Source organism: Oryx dammah, unplaced genomic scaffold (assembly GCF_014754425.2).
Source record: "Oryx dammah isolate SB20612 unplaced genomic scaffold, SCBI_Odam_1.1 HiC_scaffold_2, whole genome shotgun sequence".
Classification (NCBI taxonomy): Eukaryota; Metazoa; Chordata; class Mammalia; order Artiodactyla; family Bovidae; genus Oryx; species Oryx dammah.
In genome coordinates, this window is record NW_024070186.1 from 52,466,198 (window position 1) to 52,488,805 (window position 22,608).

The window sequence follows — 22,608 nt, forward strand, 5'->3', positions numbered from 1 at the left end:
ACTTAAATGAAAGAGAGTAGGCAAGACCACTAAGTCATTCAGGTATGATCTAAATCAAACCCCTTATGATTATACAGTGGAAGTGAGAAATAGATTGAAGGGACTAGATCTGATAGACAGAGTGCCTGATGAACTATGGATGGAGATTTGTGACATTGTACAGGAGACAGGGATCAAGACCATCCCCAAGGAAAAGAAATGCAAAAAAGCAAAATGGCTGTCTGGGGAGGCCTTACAAATAGCTGTGAAAAGAAAGGAGTGAAAAGCAAAGGAGAAAAAGAAAGATATAAGCATTTGAATGCAGAGTTCCAAATAATAGCAAGGAGAGATAAGAAAGCCTTCCTCAGCGATAAATGCAAAGAAATAGAGGAAAACAACAGAATGGGAAAGACTGGAGATCTCTTCAAGAAAATTAGAGATACCAAGGGAATATTTCATGCAAAGATGGGCTCAAGAAAGGACAAAAATGGTATGGACCTAGCAGAAGCAGAAAATATTAAGAAGAGGTGGCAAGAATACACAGAAGAACTGTACAAAAAAGATCTTCATGACCCAGATAATCATGATAGTGTGACCACTCACCTAGAGCCAGAAATCCTGGAATGTGAAGTCAAGTGGGCCTTAGAAAGCATCACTAAGAACAAAGCTAGTAGAAGTGATGAAATTCCAGTGGAGCTATTTCTATTCCTGAAAGATGATGCTGTGAAAGTGCTGCACTCAGTATGCCAGCAAATTTGGAAAACTCAGCAGTGGCCACAGGACTGGAAAAGGTCAGTTTTAAATCCAATCCCAAAGAAAGGCAATGCCAAAGAGTACTCAAACTACCACACAATTGCACTCATCTCACATGCTAGTAAATTAATGCTCAAAATTCTCCAAGTCAGGCTTCAGCAATACATGAACCATGAAATTCCAGATGTTAAAGTTGGTTTTAGAAAAGGCAGAGGAACCAGAGATCAAATTGCCAACATCCACTAGATCATCAAAATAGCAAGAGAGTTCCAGAAAAACATCTATTTCTGCTTTATTGACTATGCCAAAGCCTTTGACTGTGTGGATCACAATCAACTGTGGAAAATTCTGAAAGGGATGGGAATACCAGACCACCTGACCTGCCTCTTGAGAAACCTGTATGCAGGTCAGGAAGAAACAGTTAGAACTGGACATGGAACAACAGACTGGTTCCAAGTAGGAAAAGGAGTGCACCAAGGCTGTATATTGTCACCCTGCTTATTTAACTTCTATGCAGAGTACATCATGAGAAATGCTGGGCTGGAAGAAGCACAAGCTGGAATCAAGATTGTCAGGAGAAATATCAATAACCTCAGATATGCAGATGACACCACCCTTATGGCAGAAAGTGAAGAGGAACTAAAGAGCCTCTTGATGAAAGTGAAAGAGGAGAGTGAAAATGTTGGCTTAAAGCTCAACATTCAGAAAACGAAGATCATGGCATCTGGTCCCATCACTTCATGGGAAATAAATGGGGAAACAGTGGAAACAGTGTCAGACTTTCTTTTTGGGGGCTCAAAAATCACTGCAGATGGTGACTGCAGCCATGAAATTAAAAGATGCTTACTCCTTGGAAGAAAAGTTATGATCAACCTAGATAGCATATTCAAAAGCAGAGACATTACTTCACCAACAAAGTTCCATCTAGTCAAGGCTATGGTTTTTCCAGTAGTCATGTATGGATGTGAGAGTTGGACTGTGAAGAAAGCTGAGCACTGAAGAATTGATGCTTTTGAACTGTGGTGTTGGAGAAGACTCTTGAGAGTCCCTTGGACTGCAAAGAGATCCAACCAGTCCATTCTAAAGGAGATCAGCCCTGGTTTTCTTTGGAAGGAATGATGCTAAAGCTGAAACTCCAGTACTTTGGCCACTTCATGTGAAGAGTTGACTCATTGGAAAAGACTCTGATGCTGGGAGGGATTGGGGACGGGAGCAGAAGGGGGCAACAGAGGATGAGATGGCTGGTTGGCATTACTGACTCGATTTATGTGAGTTTGCGTGAACTCTGGGAATTGGTCATGAACAGGGAGGCCTGCCGTGCTGCAGTTCATGGGGTTGCAAATAGTTGGACACGACTGAACAACTGAACTGTTAGTGATTTTATTCCTAGTTTTTAAAGAATCCCCATACCATCTTCCATAGTAACTGTATCAGTTTACATTGCCACCAACAGTGCAAAAGTTTTCCCTTTTCTCCACACCCTCTCCAGCAGTTACTTTTTGTAGACATTTTGATGTTGGCCATTCTGAGTGGTGTGAGGTGATATCTCACTGTAGTTTTGATTTGCATTTCTCTAATAATGAGCGATGTTGAGCATCTTTTCATGTGCTTGTTAGCCATCTATATGTCCTCTTTGGGAAAATGTCTGTTTAAGTCTTTTCCCCACTCTTTAATTGGGTTGCTTGTTTTTTCCGGTATTGAATTGTATGAGCTACTTGTATATTTTGGAAATTAATCCTTTGTCTGTTGTTTCATTTGCTATAATTTTCTCTCATTCTGTGGGTTGTCTTTTCACCTTGCTTATAGTTTCCTTTGCTGTGCAAAAGATTTTAAGTTTAATCAGGTTCCACTTGTTCACTTTTGTTTTTATTTCCGTTATTCTAGGAAATGGGTTATAGAGGATCCTGCTTTGATTTATGACATTGAGTGGTCTGCCTATGTTTTCCTCTGAGAGTTTTATAGGTTCTGGTCTTACACTTAGGTCTTTAATCCAAGTTATGTTTATCTTTCTGTATGGTGTTAGGAAGTTTTCTAATTTCATTCTTTTACATGTAGCTGTCCAGTTTTCCCAGCACTGTTTATTGAAGAGACTGTCTTTGCTCCGTTGTATATTCTTGCCTCCTTTGTCAGAAATAAGATGCCCATAGGTGCATGGGTTTATTTCTGGGCTTTCTGTCTTGCTCCATTGGTCTATATTTCTGTTTTTGTGCCAGTAATATACTGTCTTGATGACTGTAGTTTTGTAATATAATCTGAAGTCAGGAAGGTTGATTTCTCCAGCTCCACTCTTCTTTCTGAAGACTGCTTTGGCTACTTGGAGTCTTTTGTGTTTCCATATGAATTGTGAAACATTCGTTCTAGTTCTGTGAAAAATGCCATTGGTAGTTTGATAGGCATTGCACTGAATCTGAGATTGCATTTGGTAGTATAGTCATTTTGACAATATTGACTCTTCCTACCCAGGAACATGGAATATCTCCCCATCTGTTTATGTCAAAAAGAAAGAAGCAATAGTAAAAATTAATAAAACTAAAAGCTGGTTCTTTGAGAAGATAAACAAAATTGGCAAACCTTTAGCCAGACTCATGAAGAGAAAAAGAGAGAAGAAACAAATCAACAAAATTAGAACTGAAAAAGGAGAGGTTACAACAGACCATACAGAAATACAAAGGATTATAAGATACTATTATGAACAACTATATGGCAATAAAATAGATTACCTGTAAGAAATGGGCAGGTTCTTAGAAAAGTTCAATCTCCCAAGACTGAACCAGGAAGAAATAGAAATTGTGGACAACCAAATTACAAACACTGAAATTGAAGCTGTGATCAAAAAACAAAAGCCCAGGACCAGATGGCTTCACAGGAGATTTCTATCAAACATTTAGAGAAGAGTATAATGCCTATTCCTCTAAAACTCTTTCAAAATATTATAGGGGAAGAAATACTTCCCAACTCATTCTACAAGGCCACTATCACCCTGATACCAAAACCAGACAAAGACAACATACAAAAAAAGACAACTACAGGCCAATATCATTGATGAACATAGATGCAAAGGTCTGCCTTGCTTCATATGCTTTCTTTTGAATTCTTCCTCTCATTTCTTGAGTTCTTCACTTTTGGAATTTCTGGTTTAAATTTCAATTTAAATTAAAACTCTTTGGTAAATATATTACTTTATTTGGTAAATATATCCTTCTGTTCATAAATTTTATTCCTGATTTCATTGAATTATTTTTCTGAGGTTTTCTTTCTTTTCCCTTTTCTTTTTTTTTTCTTTTTCTTTTTTTGTAGTTCATTGCATTTCTTCATAATAGCAATTTTGAATCCTTTATCAGTCAGATCACTATATTCCATGCCTTTGAGCTTGGCTGCTACAGAATTATCATTTTCTTTGCATGATATCTTTGATTTTTTTCATATTGTTTTTAGTTATACACTTCTGCTTTTGCACTAAGTAGCAGGCACTTCCATAATTTAGATTTTATGCCTTCTCTAGTTTGTAAAATTCACCAAATTGGCTATTAGAAACCTCACTTGCTTTTTTATTTTTTGGTAAAGGTGATGCTACAGGACAAGTTTGTGGTTTCTCCCTGCCTACAGATAAATTCTCTTCTGTCTCTTACCTTAGGTCTTTCTTCCCCAAGTTTTAGAGTTCCCACCTTAGTACTTAAGGTACTGGTGGATAGAAATAGATTTCCCAGCCACCTCCTACCCAGCTGGAGTAGTCAGGCTCTCCCTCAATGCCATCTTTTTGTCTTGTAGGAGAAGAGATAAATCAGCCCCTCCTTGAGCATGGGGCAATATGGGAAAGGTCTTCTTAACTCCTGCTTCAACCATCTTTCTTCTTACTTCCTGTATCTTTCTTTTTGTCTTTTTTCCTCAGTAGTATATGAGAGCCTTCCTTCAGAAGGGCTGGACTTCTGCAGATTCTCTCATGGATTAGTGCCTAGCTGATGTTGTACTCATCTGATGCTTGCCTGACAACAGTTGGTTCTAGGCTGTCTTGCTGGCTTCACTAGTTGTGTAGCCCATGTGGAAATTTGTCAAACTCTTAACTGCTGCACTGGTAGGTGAGATTCATTCTGACTCCCTTGGAGCAAGATGCAAATTCCAAAAACACTCACTAAAGGACTCATGTTTGTGTATGGATATGTAATTTGTTGATTAAAAGGCAGGTGGATAAGAAAAGATGTCTTATGCCTCCTTGTTGTTGATATCACTTCAAACCATTCTTTTAAATACTTAGGCTGAATGGCTATTGGGGACTAGAAAATAAAATTGGTAATTTCAGCACAAAATTGGAACAGTAAAAAGAAAAAGGAAATTCTAGAATTGAGAATGCAATCCTAGATATTAAAAATTAAATGTATGGATTTAATAACAGATTGTCTTTCCAGGTGGTACAGTGGTAAAGAATCCGCCTGCCAATGCAGGAGACACAAGAGAAGAGGGCTTGATCCCTGGGTCAGGAAGATGCCCTGGAGTAGGAAATGGCAACACACCCTGGTACTCTTGCCTGGGAAATCCCATGGATAGAGGAATTTGGCAGGCTACAGATCATGGGGTCCACAAAATACACGACTAAATGACTAAGCACAATAACAGATTAGACAGAATTTAAAATAGAATTATTAAGCTGGAAAACAGGACAGGAAAAAAAAAATACCAGCATCAGTTCAGTTCAGTCAGTTCAGTCAGTTCAGTTGCTCAGTCATGTCCGACTCTTTCTGACCCAATGAATCACAGCACACCAGGCCTCCCTGTCCATCACCAACTCCCGGAATTCACTCAGACTCACGTCCATCGAGTCAGTGATGCCAACCAGCCATCTCATCCTCTGTCGTCCCCTTCTCCTCCTGCCCCCAATCCCTCCTAGCATCAGAGTCTTTTCCAATTAGTCAACTCTTTGCATGAGGTGGCCAAAGTACTAGAGTTTCAGCTTCAGCATCATTCCCTCCAAAGAAATCCCAGGGCTGATCTCCTTCAGAATGGACTGGTTGGATCTCCTTGCAGTCCAAGGGACTCTGAGAAATAAAGATATGAATATAAGAAAGAAAGAAAGAAAAGGGCTTTAAAAGTCACAACTGCTGCTGCTGCTGCTAAGTCGCTTCAGTCGTGTCTGACTCTGTGTGACCCCATAGACGGCAGCCCACCAGGCTCCCCTGTCCCTGGGATTCTCCAGGCCAGAATACTCGAGTGGGTTGCCATTTCCTTCTCCAATGCATGAAAGTGAAAAGTGAAAGTGAAGTCGCTCAGTCTTGCCCGACTGTTAGCAACCCCATGGACTGCAACCTACCACGCTTCTCCGTCCATGGGATTTTCCAGGCAAGAATATTGGAGTTGGTTGCCATTGCCTTCTCCGAAAAGTCACAAAGGAGGAGGTAAAAACTTCTAATGTGAATATAATTTGAATCTCAAGAGAGCCAAGACACTTAAAGTGTGAGTTGGGAGGATTAAATTTGTCAGGAAACAAGCTTTGTTATAAAGCTATCATAATTAAATGAATATGTGGTACTGGCACAAAGATTATCTGATGGATCAGTGGAATGGAAAAGAGTTCATAAACATTCATGTATAGACATTTGAATGGTGACTAAAACGGCACAATAGATTAATAGGGAAATAACACACCTTTAAAAAATAAGATCGAGTCCCCCCATGTACATATTTTAAAATATATTATGAATTTAAGCTATATCAACCCTACACAAAAATCAGTTCTGGGTGAACTACAAATTTAAATGTAAAAGACACACAGCTTTTGAAACATAAAAGGACAATATCTTCCTGATACCTAATTAGGAAATTCCTAAATAGGACATCCACCCCCAGAAAACCTTATCAATAAGGAAGGAACCAATAAAATATTAATAAGAACTTTTTTTATCAATAGACACTCTTTAGCGAATGAAAAATCAAGATGTAGTTAGTCACATGGTATTTGTAATATACATATATAACCAAGGGAGGGGTCACTTATTCATTCATTAAGGAACCCTTGAGTTCAGTTCAGTTCAGTCGCTCAGTCATGTCTGACTCTTTGCGACCCCATGAATCGCAGCACGCCAGGCCTCCCTGTCCATCACCAACTCCCAGAGTGTCCATTAAAAGACAAAAACAAAAGAAACAAAAAATTACTGAAGCATATTTGTACCAAAATACATATACATGAATATACATACCAGCATTGTGATAGTTCTAAATTGAAATAACCAAAACAGAACAGTTTGTCTGTAAAATGAAATACCTTAGAACAAGATAGATGCATGAACTGTTGCTTCAGGCAGCAAAATGAATCTCTCAACTTGTTGCATTAAAAAAACATGTCAATGTATGGCAAAACCAATACAGAATTGTAAAGTAAAATAAAAAATAAAATTAAAAAAAATGAATAGCATACTTCTGAAAATAAATAAATAAATAAAATAAAAGACTATGCTGAATAGAAAAAAAAAACATGATGCAATAGAATGCATAATGTTTGGATTTATTTGGATAAGGTTTGAAAACAGGCTAAACTAATCTGTTGTTTAGAGGTCAGTACAGTGGTCACCATTGGAGTGGAAGGATAGGATAGTGATTGGAAAGAAACATAATTAGGGGATAGCATACTTGGAAGCTGGAAGGATCTATTTCTTGTTCTAAATCATGGTTGCACACGTTGTTTGGAATAATTCATGGGATTGGAAACCTATGCTTTGTACATTGTTCTGTATTTTATTTCAAAAATAGTCAAAATAAATCAAAATATGAACTTAAAATGAAAATAGAGAATGTGTTTATAATATTTGAGTAAGAAAGGCTTTTCTAAATAACCATCATAAAGCAGAAAGCAATATATTGGGCTATATAAACATTAAAATTTTATAGAGTTAAAAATGCAAATATTTATGTCAAAATAAGTGAAAGCTTCTTTAAAATATACAACACATATGACCAATGGTTGATATCCTTAGCAATGTATAATATAAATTAATGCGCTACCCTGACAAAGACTGTAAAATCGTTCACAGATATTCAGATTTTCATAAAATGTTATATGTTCACAATAATTGAGAAATTTGTCAAGGCAGTTGATTTAATCTCATTTTCCAGGTAAGGAAGTAGGATTCAAAGATGTTTAAGGAGTTTTCAGGGCTATAGAGACTGTACATGACAAAGCTGAGTTTCAAATCCCTATCTTCAAATTATAAAGTGTCTTTCACATCAGTGTTGCTTGAAGTTAAATATGAGTTGAATAATTGGGGATCTTGTTAAAACTCAGATTCCAATTTACCTGGGCTGGACTGAGGTCTGAGAGTCTACATTTTCTATGAGCTCCCAGATGCTACTCCTGCTGCCCCAGAAATCACATTTAGAGTGGCAGGATTATTCAACATACCACCTGTGTGTTGACCACAATATGCCATGAACTTGACTAGGATATTTAGAACTACTAAGATAAATAATGCACTGGTTTTGTCCTTAGAGAACTTAAAGCTTAGTAGGAAAAAATTTAAATAACCATCAAGAGCCTGTGATAGGATTCAGTATTCTGCTGATAACAGTAAATATGAGTCCTCCAAAATAACACATTTTGGGGTAATGTCAAAAGTTCAGAAATAATAGAAGTAAAACCCATGGATCACTGAATTAGTAACTGATAAAAATTCATTGTGCACACACCACAAATATGTTTTGCAAACTGGGAGCACTCAACCAAAACATTGAGTGAGGCTCTGAGGTATACTGTTATGAAGCCACTTGTATGATGAGAAAGCAGTGACTGTTTATTCATCACAGTGATTAGTTTGGTCCTATTATGTGAAAATTTTATTAAATGATAGGGAATTGGTCAGTGGTTCCATCATATCAACCTTGGGAAACAATTTAAGTTTTGCTTATGATTTTCAGATGCATACACAAGAAATGACCCAGGTTAAGTTAGCTTACAAAATAAGCTAAATTTAAGCTTTGTTTGCATGACTAAACTGTTTTTGTCTGCTCAAGGACTCAAGGCTGGTTTCTGTTTGCTTTTGATTTTAACTATAACAAGGCTAAGACCTTAGAAGTTTTGCCTCGTGTACTTCCCCAGGATAGCATCATAATAAGCTCATTGGATAAAAATAAATATATACATATAAATATGAGCATCTTTGTGTTTGTTGATGTATTTAAAAACTCTTGTTTGTAACTATCTTCACTCTGAACATTGCTATGTTAAGGCTTTTCATTTTTAATGAACAGTGCAATCGGCTACATTACAAGATGTGACTGTTTTGCATGTTTATCATCTGTTGAGGACTCAACCTCATTTTCAAATGTTTGAACAAGCTCATATTATAATAAGTAAACATTTAAAAAATTTAATCTGCTAGTAATAGATTTTCCCAAATAAACACATTTCAGCTATAATCATAGAATATTACGGATATCCTGCCATTTCTATCATCTGAATTTTAGTCTAATTTTGTGAAGCTCATTTCTGATAAGTGGATGGTTCACTGATTTGCACTGTCGAGAGTTTTCTTAATTTTGGAGATATCTTGCATCCTGTGTGTGTAATGACATCTGGTTATAAACTTATATAAGCAGCCAAATATTTTAATTAGTAAAAAAGACATTCTCATAAAAACTACTTTATTTTATTATTATAATTTTATTAATAACAGCAGATGTAGTTAATTTTTTGCATTCCACATATAAATTGGGAAATATCTATATAAAGCAAATGAAAACTGAAAATATGAGCTCAGTGATGAAACTAAACATTTTCAGTATAGGAGAAAAGATGAGAAGGATTCGTCAGAAGGTATTTTGTGGAGAACATGCATTTTATCAGTGTCACAGCTATTAATACCAGCACCTTTTAAAATGTTTTAACTAAGAGTTAAATAGAAATTTCATACATTAAATAAATTGGACATTCAAAGCATTTAAAACATGTCAGATATTTTAGATGAGGAAATGGAGAAAGTTCAAAGTTCAATGCAAACTGGTAAAACATATGTCAATTAGTAAATGACATGATTGAAACTTAGTAAACCAGATGAATGTAAACCCAAAAGTAACTTGCTAAGAGAGTATTTTAACTATAGTCACCACAGAAATAATACAGAGTTTCCATAGGTTATGATACATTTTATCAACTGAAAGGATCACAAAATATGGGAAATTCAAAATAGGGCTGTAAATAAACTCATGATAATGATTCTGAATAAAATAAGCATGGAAGATAGCTAAAATGTGTTCCTACCTTTCATAGTTTACTTACTACAACTCATACTTTATATTATATTTGGTAAAATGTGTTCATAAATGTAATAGCACATCACCTTGTTTATAGTGGTTTTAAAATGAATACATGTAGAATGAGCAAATGAATGTCATAGTTAATCAACCATATTGAGTGTCTCTGTTCCCTCAGACACAATGTCACATAGTTAGAATGTTGTCATTAATGTGCCAGACAAGGTCCCTGTCCTCATGAGCTTTCCAGTCTGTCTGGGTAGACATAGTAATCAAATAATTTCAAATGTTAAAGGTAAAAACAAATGATATCAAAGTTCTAGAGGACTTTATATTACTGAGCGGTAAGGAGTTATGAGAGCAACTACTTAATTTCAGGATCAGAAGAATACCTTTTCAGCTGAGAACTGAAGAAACCTCAGCACTAATTAGGTGCAGGGACAGGCTGTTCTGAGCAGAGAAAACTGTATAATGGTAGGTCCTCTAGTGAGACAGTGCTGTATTCAGGGAAATGCAGGAAACCCAGTAAAAAGGTGAAGGGCAAGAGAGAGAGAGATGCCCAGCACAGGAGTAATGGGCAGGAGGCAACCATGCATGCCCATCAGTAGGAAAGCTTGGAAGGTTTTTGAGTAGGGAAATGATGTGACCAGTCCTCTGTGTTTAAGATTCTCTGACAAAAGTGGAGAGGGGAGACTGGAGATGGACAGAAGTACCATGGGAGTCAGACAACTTAAATCATAGTTATGGTGAGAAATGAGGACAAAAGAGAAGATGGCAGCAGTAGAGATGAAGATAAATGTACAGCTTGTGGAGAGAGAAGATAAAGAAGCAAAGATATACAATAGAATACTACTTAGTCATAAAAAGAAATGAAATTGTGCCATTTCCAGAGATGCAGATGGACCTAGAAAGTATCATATAGAGTGAAACAAGTCAGAAAAAAAAAATATGGAATATTAATACAACTATGTGGAATCTACCCTGGAGATGGAAATAGTAACCCACTCCAGTATTCTTGCCTGGAGAATTCCATGGATGGAAGAGCCTGGTGGGTTATGGTCCATGGGGTCGAAAAGAGCCAGACACGAAAGAGTGACTAACACTATAAAGAATCTAGAAATATGGTACAGATGACCCTATTTACAAAGCAGAAATAGAGACACAGACATAGAGTACAAATAGTATGGACACCAAGAGGGAGTGGGGCAGATTGGGACATTGAGATTGACATATATACACTGCTGCTGCTGCTGCTGCTAAGTCACTTCAGTTGTGTCCAACTCTGTGCGACCCCATAGACGGCAGCCCAACAGGCTCCTCTGTCCCTGAGATTCTCCAGGCAAGAATATTGGAGTGGGTTGCCATTTCCTTCTCCAATGCATGAGAGTGAAAAGTGAAAGTGAAGTCGCTCAGTTGTGTCCGACTCTTAGCGACCCCATGGACTGCAGCCTACCAGGCTCCTCCGTCCATGGAATTTTCCAGGCAAGAGTACTGGAGTGGGGTGCCATTGCCTTCTTCGCATATATACACTACTATGTATAAAATAGATAACTAATGAGAATATACTGTGATAGCATAGGGAACTCTACTCAGTGCTTTCTGGTGACCTAGATGGGAAGAAAATCTAAAACAGAGGAGATATATGTATAAATATAATTGATTCACTTTGCTGTATAGCAGAAACCAATTACAACATTTCAAAGCAACTATACCCTGGTAGCTCCGCTGGTAAAGAATCTACCTGCAATACAGGAGACCCTGGTTTGATCCCTGGGTATGGAAGATCCCCTGGAGAAGGGATAGGCTACCAATTCAGTATTTTTGGCCTTCATTAGTGGTTCAGAGGGTAAAAAATCCGCCTGCAAGGCGGGAGACTTGGGTTTGATCCCTGGGTTGGGAAAATACCCTGGAGAAGGGAAAGGCTACCCACTCCAGTATTCTGGCTGGAGAATTCTGTGGATGAGGAACCTGGCCAAAAAAAAAAAAATTGCTTCTCCGGTGGCTCAGACACTAAAGAATCTGTGTGCCATGTGGGAGACCTGGGTTAGATCCCTGGGTGAGAAGATATCCCTGGAGGGGAGGGCATGACAACCCTCTCCAGTATTCTTGCCTGGAGAATTTTAGTGACCAGCAGAGCCTGGCAGACTACAGTCCATGGGGTCGCAAAGTCAGCCAGACATGACTGAGTGACTAAGCACAGCATACATACTCCAATAAAAATTAAAAAAAAAAAAAGATTGCTTTGAATTTTCTAGGTGGCTAATGGGACAATTTATTGAAATTTGAACTACTGTAGAAGAAATAGACTAGGAAAGAAGATCACAAGGTGAGTTTTGAGTACTTGTGGTTTGAGGTGAATGTGAAACCTGCAAGGGCAGTTTTCAAAAAGGTAATGGATACATTTCAGTCTAGAGTATTGTGTAAACCAGGAAGGAAATATATCAGTGGGAGTATCTGGGGCATTAAACACACTGGTATAAAAGAGATCATGAGATTGCCAAGACAAAGATTGTAGAGTGAGCACAGAAGTAGTCTGCTGCTGCTGCTGCTGCTAAGTCACTTCAGTCGTGTCCAACTCTGTGCGACCCCATAGATGGCAGCCCACCAGGCTCCCCCATCCCTGGGATTCTCCAGGCAAGAACACTAGGACAGTGTAATTGACAGTTTCTCACATATGCTCACTTGATGATGGGCAGGGAAGTAGTAGGTAAAGATACCATAAAGATCTAACTTAGGCAGCAATTAAATTGAGAAACCCAAGAGGGCTCTGAGTTCAGTTCAGTTCAGTTCAGTTCAGTCGCTCAGTCGTGTCAGATTCTGCGACCCCATGAATCACAGCACGCCAGGCCTCCAGGTCCATCACCATCTCCTGGAGTTCACTCAGACTCACGTCCATCGAGTCTGTGATGCCATCCAGCCATCTCATCCTTGGTCGTCCCCTTCTCCTCTTGCCCCCAATCCCTCCCAGCATCAGAGTCTTTTCCAATGAGTCAGTTCTTCGCATGAGTGGCCAAAGTACTGGAGCTTCAGCTTCAACATCAGTCCTTCCAAAGAAATCCCAGGGTTGATCTCCTTCAGAATGGACTGGTTGGATCTCCTTGCAGTCCAAGGGACTCTCAAGAGTCTTCTCCAACACCACAGTTCAAAAGCATCAATTCGTCTGCGCTCAGCCTTCTTCACAGTCCAACTCTCACATCCATACATGACCACAGAAAAACCATAGTCTTGACTAGACGGACCTTAGTCGGCAAAGTAATGTCTCTGCTTTTGAATATGCTATCTAGATTGGTCATAACTTTTCTTCCAAGGAGTAAGCATCTTTTAATTTCATGGCTGCAGTCACCATCTGCAGTGATTTTGGAGCCCCCCAAAATAAAGTCTGACACTGTTTCTACTATTTCCCCATCTATTTCCCATGAAGTGATGGGGCCGGATGCCATGATCTTCATTTTCTGAATGTTGAGCTTTAAGCCAACTTTTTTGCTCTCCTCTTTCACTTTCATCAAGAGGCTTTTTAGCTCCTCTTCACTTTCTGCCATAAGGGTGGTGTCTGAGTATCCTGCATTAATCAGAGTCACTGCATATGACTGGATAGTTTTAACATTGTGCAGTGACCTCCAGCTCAATTTCCTGAACCCAAATCCCTATTAAGAGGTACTTCAGCCAAAGAAGTTAGCTTTCTGCTAGAAGTCTATAGGATACACTTATTGTCACTTATACAAAGATACAGTATCTGCTTGTCATTGGTTTCATTTTGCTTTCTCAAGTCTCAGAAAATTTGTGCTGTATATGCATAAGTGGGACAGACAGCTAGTTCCTACTCTTAGGGGCACTTCAAAGTAGCTCAGTGGTAAAGAATCTTTCTACCAATGCAGGAGATGCAGGTTGGATCCCTGATCTGGAAGATTCCCTGGAAAAGAGAATGAGAACCCACTCCAGTATGCTTCTCTGGGAAATCTAAGGGACAGAAGAACCTGGTAGGGTACAGTCCAAAGAATCGCACAGAGTTGAAAGTGACTAAGCACACATGCCTGCATTTAAAATATCATAATTATTAAAATGAAAATATACCTGATAAAAATAAAAGTGAGTGTTGTCCATGTTTCAGAGTAAATTAACATATCAAGTACTATCATAAAGTAATATTACATTGATATGGGAGACTTAGGGAGATTATAGAACATAATTAGGGGAAAAGGCTAACAGTAAAGCTGCAAAAGAAGAAAATTTTCCTAAAATTAGGAATTTTCTATATTTCTTATAAGCTTTCCATCAAGCCGTATTCCATAATTTTGTCATTATCCAGCCACAAAATCTGTCAGAGGTCTTGTGCGTCAGAGCTTAAAAGTTAACAATCAATTCATCCAATGCTTTCTAACCCAGATTATACTATCAAACCATGAACTTTCTCATACCCCAACCTATAACCACAAGACTCAGGGGAAATGTTGAGAAAAAAAGAAAGGAATCCAGCATTTGTCACCTCCGAAGTTTATACAAGGCTGTACAGGCTTGTAACTGTACAAGGCTTGTAACTCCAGAAAGAATGAAGGGATGGAGCCAAAGCAAAAACAATACCCAGCTGTGGATGTGACTGGTGATAGAAGCAAGGTCAGATGCTATAAACAGCAATATTGCATAGGAACCTGGAATGTTAGTTCCATGAATCAAGGCAAACTGGAAGTGGTCAAACAAGAGACGGCAAGAGTGAACGTTGACATTCTAGGAATCAGCAAACTAAAATGGACGGGAATGGGTGAATTTAACTCAGATGACCATTATATCTACTACCGCATGCAGGAATCCCTCAGAAGAAATGGAGTAGCCATCATGGTCAACCAGAGTCCGAAATGCTGTACTTGGATGCAATCTCAAAAACAACAGAATGATCTCTGTTTCCAAGGCAAACCATTCAATATCACAGATATCCAAGCCTATGCCCCAACCAACAATGCTGAAGAAGCTGAAGTTGAACAGTTCTATGGAGACCTACAAGACTTTTTAGAACTAACACCCAAAAAAGATGTTCTTTTCATAATAGGGGACTGGAATGCAAAAATAGGAAGTTAAGAAACACCTGGAGTAACAGGCAAATTTGGCCTTGGAATATGGAATGAAGCAGGGCAAAGACTAATAGAGTTTTGCCAAGAAAATGCAGTGGTCATAGCAACACCCTCTTCCAACAACACAAAAGAACAGTGGCCACAGGACTGGAAAAGGTCAGTTTTCATTCCAATCCCAAAGAAAGGCAATGCCAAAGAATGCTCAAACTACCACACAATTGCACTCATTTCACATGCTAGTAAAGTAATGCTCAAAATTCTCCAAGCCAGGCTTCAGCAATACGTGAACCATGAACTTCCTGATGTTCAAGCTGGTTTTAGAAAAGGCAGAGGAACCAGAGATCAAATTGCCAACATCCACTGGATCATGGGAAAAGCAAGAGAGTTCCAGAAAAACATCTTTTTCTGTTTTATTGACTATGCCAAAGCCTTTGACAGTTTGGATCATAATAAACTGTGGAAAACTCTGAGAGAGATGGGAATATCAGACCACCTAACCTGCCTCTTAAGAAATCTGTATGCAGGTCAGGAAGCAACAGTTAGAACTGGACATGGAACAGCAGACTGGTTCCAAATAGGAAAAGGAGTATGTCAACGCTGTATACTGTTACCTTTATTTAACTTCTATGCAGAGTACATCATGAGAAATGCTGGATTGGAAGAAACAGAAGCTGGAATCAAGATTGCCGGGAGAAATATCAATAACCTCAGATATGCAGATGACACCACCCTATGGCAGAAAGTGAAGAGGAACTAAAAAGCCTCTTGATGAAAGTGAAAGAGGAGAGCAAAAAAGTTGGCTTAAAGCTCAACATTCAGAAAATGAAGGTCATGGCATCTGGTCCCATCACTTCATGGCAAATAGATGGGGAAATGGTGGAAACAGTGTCAGACTTTATTTTGGGGGGCTCCAAAATCACTGCAGATGGTGACTGCAGCCATGAAATTAAAAGATGCTTACTCCTTGGAAGAAAAGTTATGACCAACCTAGATAGCACATTCAAAAGCAGAGATATTACTTTGTCGACTAAGGTCCGTCTAGTTAAGGCTATGGTTTTTCCAGTAGTCGTGTATGTATGTGAGAATTGGACTGTGAAGAAGGCTGAGCACCGAAGAATTGCTTTTGAACTGTGGTGTTGGAGAAGGTTCTTGTGAGTCCCTTGGACTGCAAGGAGATCCAACCAGTCCATTCTGAAGGAGATCAACCCTGGGATTTCTTTGGAAGGAATGATGCTAAAGCTGAAACTCCAGTACTTTGGCCACCTCATGCTAAGAGTTGACTCATTGGAAGAGACTCACTGACTCGATAGACGTGAGTCTGAGTGAACTCCGGGAGTTTGTGATGGACAGGGGGGCCTGGTGTGCTGCGATTCATGGGGTCGCAAAAAGTCAGACACATCTGAGCCACTGAACTGAACTGCACTGTACAGGCTTGATGTTCTGGAACTGGTCATTAGGAAACACTGAATTGATTTTAACTAAGGGCTCAAATGTGACTAGTGAAAATTAAACTGCAAACTCATGGTAGAACCAAGCACTTCCAAGCACTATATTCCAATTTAATCATCTATCAAATGAGATGATAATACCTCATTAATTTTCCTTCAAAATTTATATATATTTTAAAAATCAAAAAGAGAAGTTTTGGTACTTTGGTTCAGAAAGAGGATGGTAAACATGAAGGTCATTGTATTCATGTTAAATATATTTAATAATCATTCAGATTAAAACCCTACTGATAAATTTTACAACTAACTAAATTATTATGTTGTAATATTTAAATTTATCAATTTAAAAGGGAGCATCATTAAATATTCCCAATTACTTACATTCCAACCCATCACAGGGAATATTGAATCTCTAGTTTAAAAATGGCCAAAGAAGAAATTACAGTAACATCTTTGAAAAAATGGAGAAGTAAGAAATTATATATGTTTTACATAAATCATTTCCATAAGTTCCTTTAACATTCCATCCCCAAACAGAAGTAAATTTGAGAACATATCGTTTGAATAGTTTCTAAACATTTTTCTTATTTTGTAAAGTGCTTTCATCAGAAGATGGCAGTAAAATCTTATAACCGATAATATTTACAAGTCTTTTCCAACAGTGTAATCAGATTGTTTGGAATATTTATAAAAATCTATTTTATTCTTGTTTAAACTGCTAATCTGCTGAAATGTTGTTTGGTATGAATAATGCAACATCACACTGACTTTGAAGGCAATGTTTTAAGAGACACTTCATAATTTGAACAACTCCTCAGCAAAAATAAACAATTTATTTGATTTTTTAAATTAGTGGAAATGGGTGTATAACATTTTTAAATTGTCTTTTATTTTATTTTCTTAGAGGAGTGCTTTAAAAAATTACTACAATGTAGATTCTTTTAAAGACAATTTCATTTAAAAAGATGTAAATATATTTGTGCATGAACTTAGGCCCAATAACTGCTCAATTTATTTTCCTTAAAGAACATGGTAAAAAATACTTATTTTACTTTCTGAATTAAAATAGAAAAAATGAAACTGTGAGGTAATTTCAAATATTCTTTTTTCATTTCTAAATTTTTTACTTTCAACTGATCTATTTTAAGAGTCTTTTGTAGTAATATTTAATATGTTATCTGTGATGTACATTTAGTCATAAAGAGAATTTGTCTTGACAATTTTATTATAATAAAGTATATTATGAAGAAATAGATAGCCACATGATGAAAATCCCTATCCACCAAGATACAGGATTTAAACTTTCATGTCTCACAATCTAAGAGACCCAGATTATGTTTTCAAAGGTGTATATATCCATTATTTGGGATTCCCAGGTAGCACTGGTGGTAAAGAACCTGCCTGCCAATGCAAGTAGGTGTAAGAGACGCAGGTTCGACCCCTGAATTGGGAAGACTCCTTAGAAGAGGGTACGGCAACCCATTCCAGCATTCTTGCATGGAGAATCCCATGGACAGAGGAGCCTGGCGGGCTATGGTCCATAGGGTCACAAAAAGTCAGACAGGACTGAAGCTACTTAGCATGCATGCATGCATCCATTATTTACACATTTTCTACACATATTGGCTGTGTATCAGTTTTTACATATAGTCTCTCAGCCTTTCCATCACCTGTTTGGATATACTGATATGGCACCTGGGAATTTGAAAAACCACTTCTCCAGGCTCCCTTTTAAGGGGACTTCCCTTAGAATCTGACCATGGAGGCAGTGACAAATGATTGGGTGGTGGGAGGGGGAAGAGGAGATTGTTCCCAGAATCCAGTTTCTTTCTGCTGCTCTAGCACCAATCCAGCTAGTCAGGACTGTAGTGAGCATCTCAGTGGTTTGAGAAGCATCCATGCAGTGCCTGGCTCCCTAGGGGACTGTGTACCAGCCTCACAGCAGTTTTACATGGTGTCCAAACATTAGTCCACATGCCTCATGCATAAGGGTAAGAACTTTTCACCTTCTCTTACTTCTCCAGCTCTGGTGATTTTAGCTGTTTCCTGCTGTTGTTAAATCTGAGATTCTTCCACTTGAATCTCAGATTTAACAATCTGTGCTTCTCTATGCTTCTAGCATCTGTGTAATCAATTCTCTGTATTAAATTCCCTTTGAAATACCTATCATGGGTTCTGTTTCCTGAATGTTTCCCTATTACCTGATAGGATAATACAATTAAAAGCCAGAAGAATAGTGTTGTAAGAAGAAAGGATTGTCCTTAGTTTCTGCTTTTTTATTTCATTTCTATTTGGCCCAGGTTCGTTATCTTTAAAACCATCCAATTTATTTTTGTACTGCAAGCAAAATTTCATTAGAAAGAGTAATACTACAAAGAATATGCCCATATGAGTGTTTTTTACTTGTGTGACAAGTTCACAGTATAAATTCTAAAACTCATAATCCTCTATAAGAAATGCTGTCGGTGATATTTGAAAAAGCCATTTTAAGAGAAGCAGTTGTTTTTGTGTTCCGTGAATGTCTGAATGCAGGCATATGCATAGTCATGGATTTACATATCTTGAGACTAAAATAGACTTTGTTCAATTACTTTCTGCAGAATAAAACCCAAGTTGATGTGGTTTAGAGTTCAGGCATCATAAATTATCTTTGCTTTTGGAAAAAAGAAAAAAGCAGCTTCTTGCTTTAGAATCTAGTTAGTCAAACAAGACTTATGTCTATGGGAAATGACAAAAACAGACTGTAGCACAAGTGAGTAGGTGGCACATGTGGTATAAGATGACTTCATAGTGTGTTCCAGTAGCAAAAATATCAACAAATTAGAACTCTACAAGGTGCAATATTTGAAAATCAGGTGACAAACAATCTGTGTTATAGAGGCTTGTCAGTATAAAGAAACATTAAACCCAAGAGAAATACTTCAGAAGAGGGTTCTAATCCATTTAAGAGGAACTGATGAGAACAAGGCCAAGTCCAAGGGATGAGGGCCACAGACAGTTTAACAGGCCATTTACAAAGTCATTAGCTAAATAATTGGTGTCAAGGGTATATAAAGTATTTGGTCCACAGAACATGCAGAGCCCGTATCTCAAAACAGTGCACAGGTTTATATATGATAGAGTACTGAGTCATAGAACGTGGGCTTCACAGTGATTACATGTTTAGATTCATCCTAAGGTCTGGAGGTGAGACCTGAAGGAAGGGAATAATTTGCTCCAGCATTCAGGAAGGGAGGTTAGGATTTAGGTTGAGAGAAAAGGGATTTATATTTTAATAAGTCAAACCAAACTAACAACAACAACAAAAAACACAAAAAAATCCTGTAATATTATACTATGTAAAGTTCAAGCATGGACATCACCTTTCTTTTATCCAACTCAGAACTTTGAATATTCTTTTGTGATTTATCCCCAACAAATTTTGTTTCCATAAGTCATAACTTAAGCACATTTTTATAAGTAGATATATTAGTGTGTTTATAACTTGTGTTTACATGCCAAGGCTTCTATCATTTCCTCTTTCATTTAAACAATACAAATGTTTACATTTAAAGGAAGTTAATATTTTCAGAGAACTTCAAAATGTTATCGATAATGATCCATCTATGAAATGAATGTATTTTTAGTAAATAATTTTTTGGCTTTTTGGTTACATTTCAAGTACTATTCTATTTTTTGTTTCCAGTTTTTTCTGTTTTATAAATGGCATCTAAAAGAACAACTTGGGACATAAAGATATTGGAGGAATTGAAACAATTGTAGAAAATGAGTCATCAAAATGCTAGAATTTTATAGTCATAGTATTATGCTTGATTCTTTTTTATTTCATACATGGGAAATTAATTTTGCCATAACAAAATGAATATGTTCTATTCATTTTAATCATATTGAACATAGTTCTGTATTTAGATTGTTCTTATTGTATAAAAAAGAAAAGTCCATTTAAATTTCACAAAAAATTAAAGAGATAAGGTTGCATTGCATTTGATTAAAATTTACATTTCTTTTTAAATGATTGAGTGTTGCTTAAAGTATGCTGATATTAAGAAATTTCATTTCCAACATGTTGAAAATATACAGAAATTATTATTTGGTCTTCGTCCAACCTAGTAATCTGACCTCAAGAGAGCCTCAAATACAACTAGTTAATAAGATGGCAATGGAGATTATTGAAAATGTGTCTGTTTTTATATAGGTTTTAAATGTTTCTAATATTCTATTGGCCAATATATCTTGTTTCTAAAGTGACACCTTCTACAGGAAAAAATTAAGCATATGAGTTAAAATAAGACATGTTTAACTAAACAGTCCTACCCTCCTTGTGGGTTTGATTTTGTCTTTTCACACCAGAAGATGAATGCTCATCCTTCTAGTCCACCATCTTGTGAGGGAGGGCTATGACTCCCAATATGTCTAAAAATACCTTCAGTTCTAGCAACTGGGCTGCTTAACATCAATTTCCTGCTCATGAGCCATATCCCCTTGTTTTGTACCTCTGTGCACACCTAGGGAACAGATAAGTAGGAATATTCCCTCACTTCTTTGAGTGACTGTAGGCAAAGGGGGCTGAGTGATCAGTTGGGAAAGGCATACGGTGTTGAGGTTGCCCAGGTATAGATTCAGACAGTGCTCCAGTCTGGGTCTGGGCATAGTAAACGGAGCCTCTCTACACTGCCTTCTTGCATTACTGTCAAGCTTTCTTTCTTTTTTTTTTTTTTTTTCTTAACTTACTTTTAATTGAGATATAATTAATATATAGCATTGTATTGGTTTTAGGTGTATAACATAATGATGATATTGCATGTATTCTGAAACGATTCATAAATGAGTTTAGTTAATTTAAACTTCAAGATTTTTTTTTCATTTTTTTCTTACTATAATTTTTTGTTTTGTTGAAGTAAACCTTCTTTTAAAAAATATTTTCTCTATCAGAAACTGCATATGTTAAGGAAACTTGAATGCTAATTTGAAAATTTTTTCAATTGATTAAGTTTGACTGTGTATGAAAATTCATGTTCAGAATTATTTTTCCATATAACTTTAAAGGCATTGTTCAATTTTCTTCTAGCATTCTGTATCATTAGAGATAAATTTGGTATGTATCCTTTTGAGGGTAAAGTACATTGGTCTCTCATCACAAACAGGGATCATAATCATGGACCTCTTTAATTCTTTCAGCAAGTGTGTTCAAGGTTTGCAGATATCTATATACATCTGTGTTGTTGTAAGATTATTAATAAGAATTTAAAACATTCTACCCTCTTTTCTCAATTATCACCATTTGTTTTAGTTTCAGTAATACTAATTCTTTATTTTGGTACTCTGTTGTCTATATGTTTTAAAAATCTACTGATTTTTTGCTTTTTTTATTTTTAACAAGATAGGTAGCTGGTATGTTTATTTTCTACTATCTTACAAATAGTTCTACTTATTTAAAATAGGCCTTACTCCTGAATGGAAAATCTGATGTGCTTCTTCTGGTTTTCTCCTATCTAGCCCTGCCATACACACATACACTCACTCACTCTCACACTTTCCATTCCACTCATACACTTTCCATTCCTTCTTCCATGCTTCGTGTTCTCCATACCACTTACTCATATACACAATATACACTGTGTCTGTCTCTTTGTGTGCCTATTATCTTTCTTTCTCATCCTCCTTTAGTATGTGCGTTCCATGATTCCTGAAATTTTTGTCTGATTCACTTCTGTATACTTACTACCTATAAGACTATCTAAACAGATATTTGTAGAAAGACTGAATAAATGAACAGACAATAGTCATACCCTGTGCAAGAACATGGAAAGGAACTCTATGGAGCATCAATACCCAAAACATGCCCCGATCTCTCCCAGCATCTTCTGCAATTGTCAGGGCCAAACAGAGCAACTGATTTTGTTGGATGCAAGTTCCATTACGGTAGACAAATGTCAAGCAACAGAGCTAACAGACATCCTCTATAGAATAACTACTACAGATTCCTGTCCCACATCCTTAACCTGCTCTCTGTTCTCAGTGATTCCAGATTTATAGCTATTTAATTTATCTGAAGAAAGAACAGATCTCATCTCTGCCTCACATGCCTTCTGATACCATGCCTTCTGTTTGTTGTTGCTGCTGGAAACTCA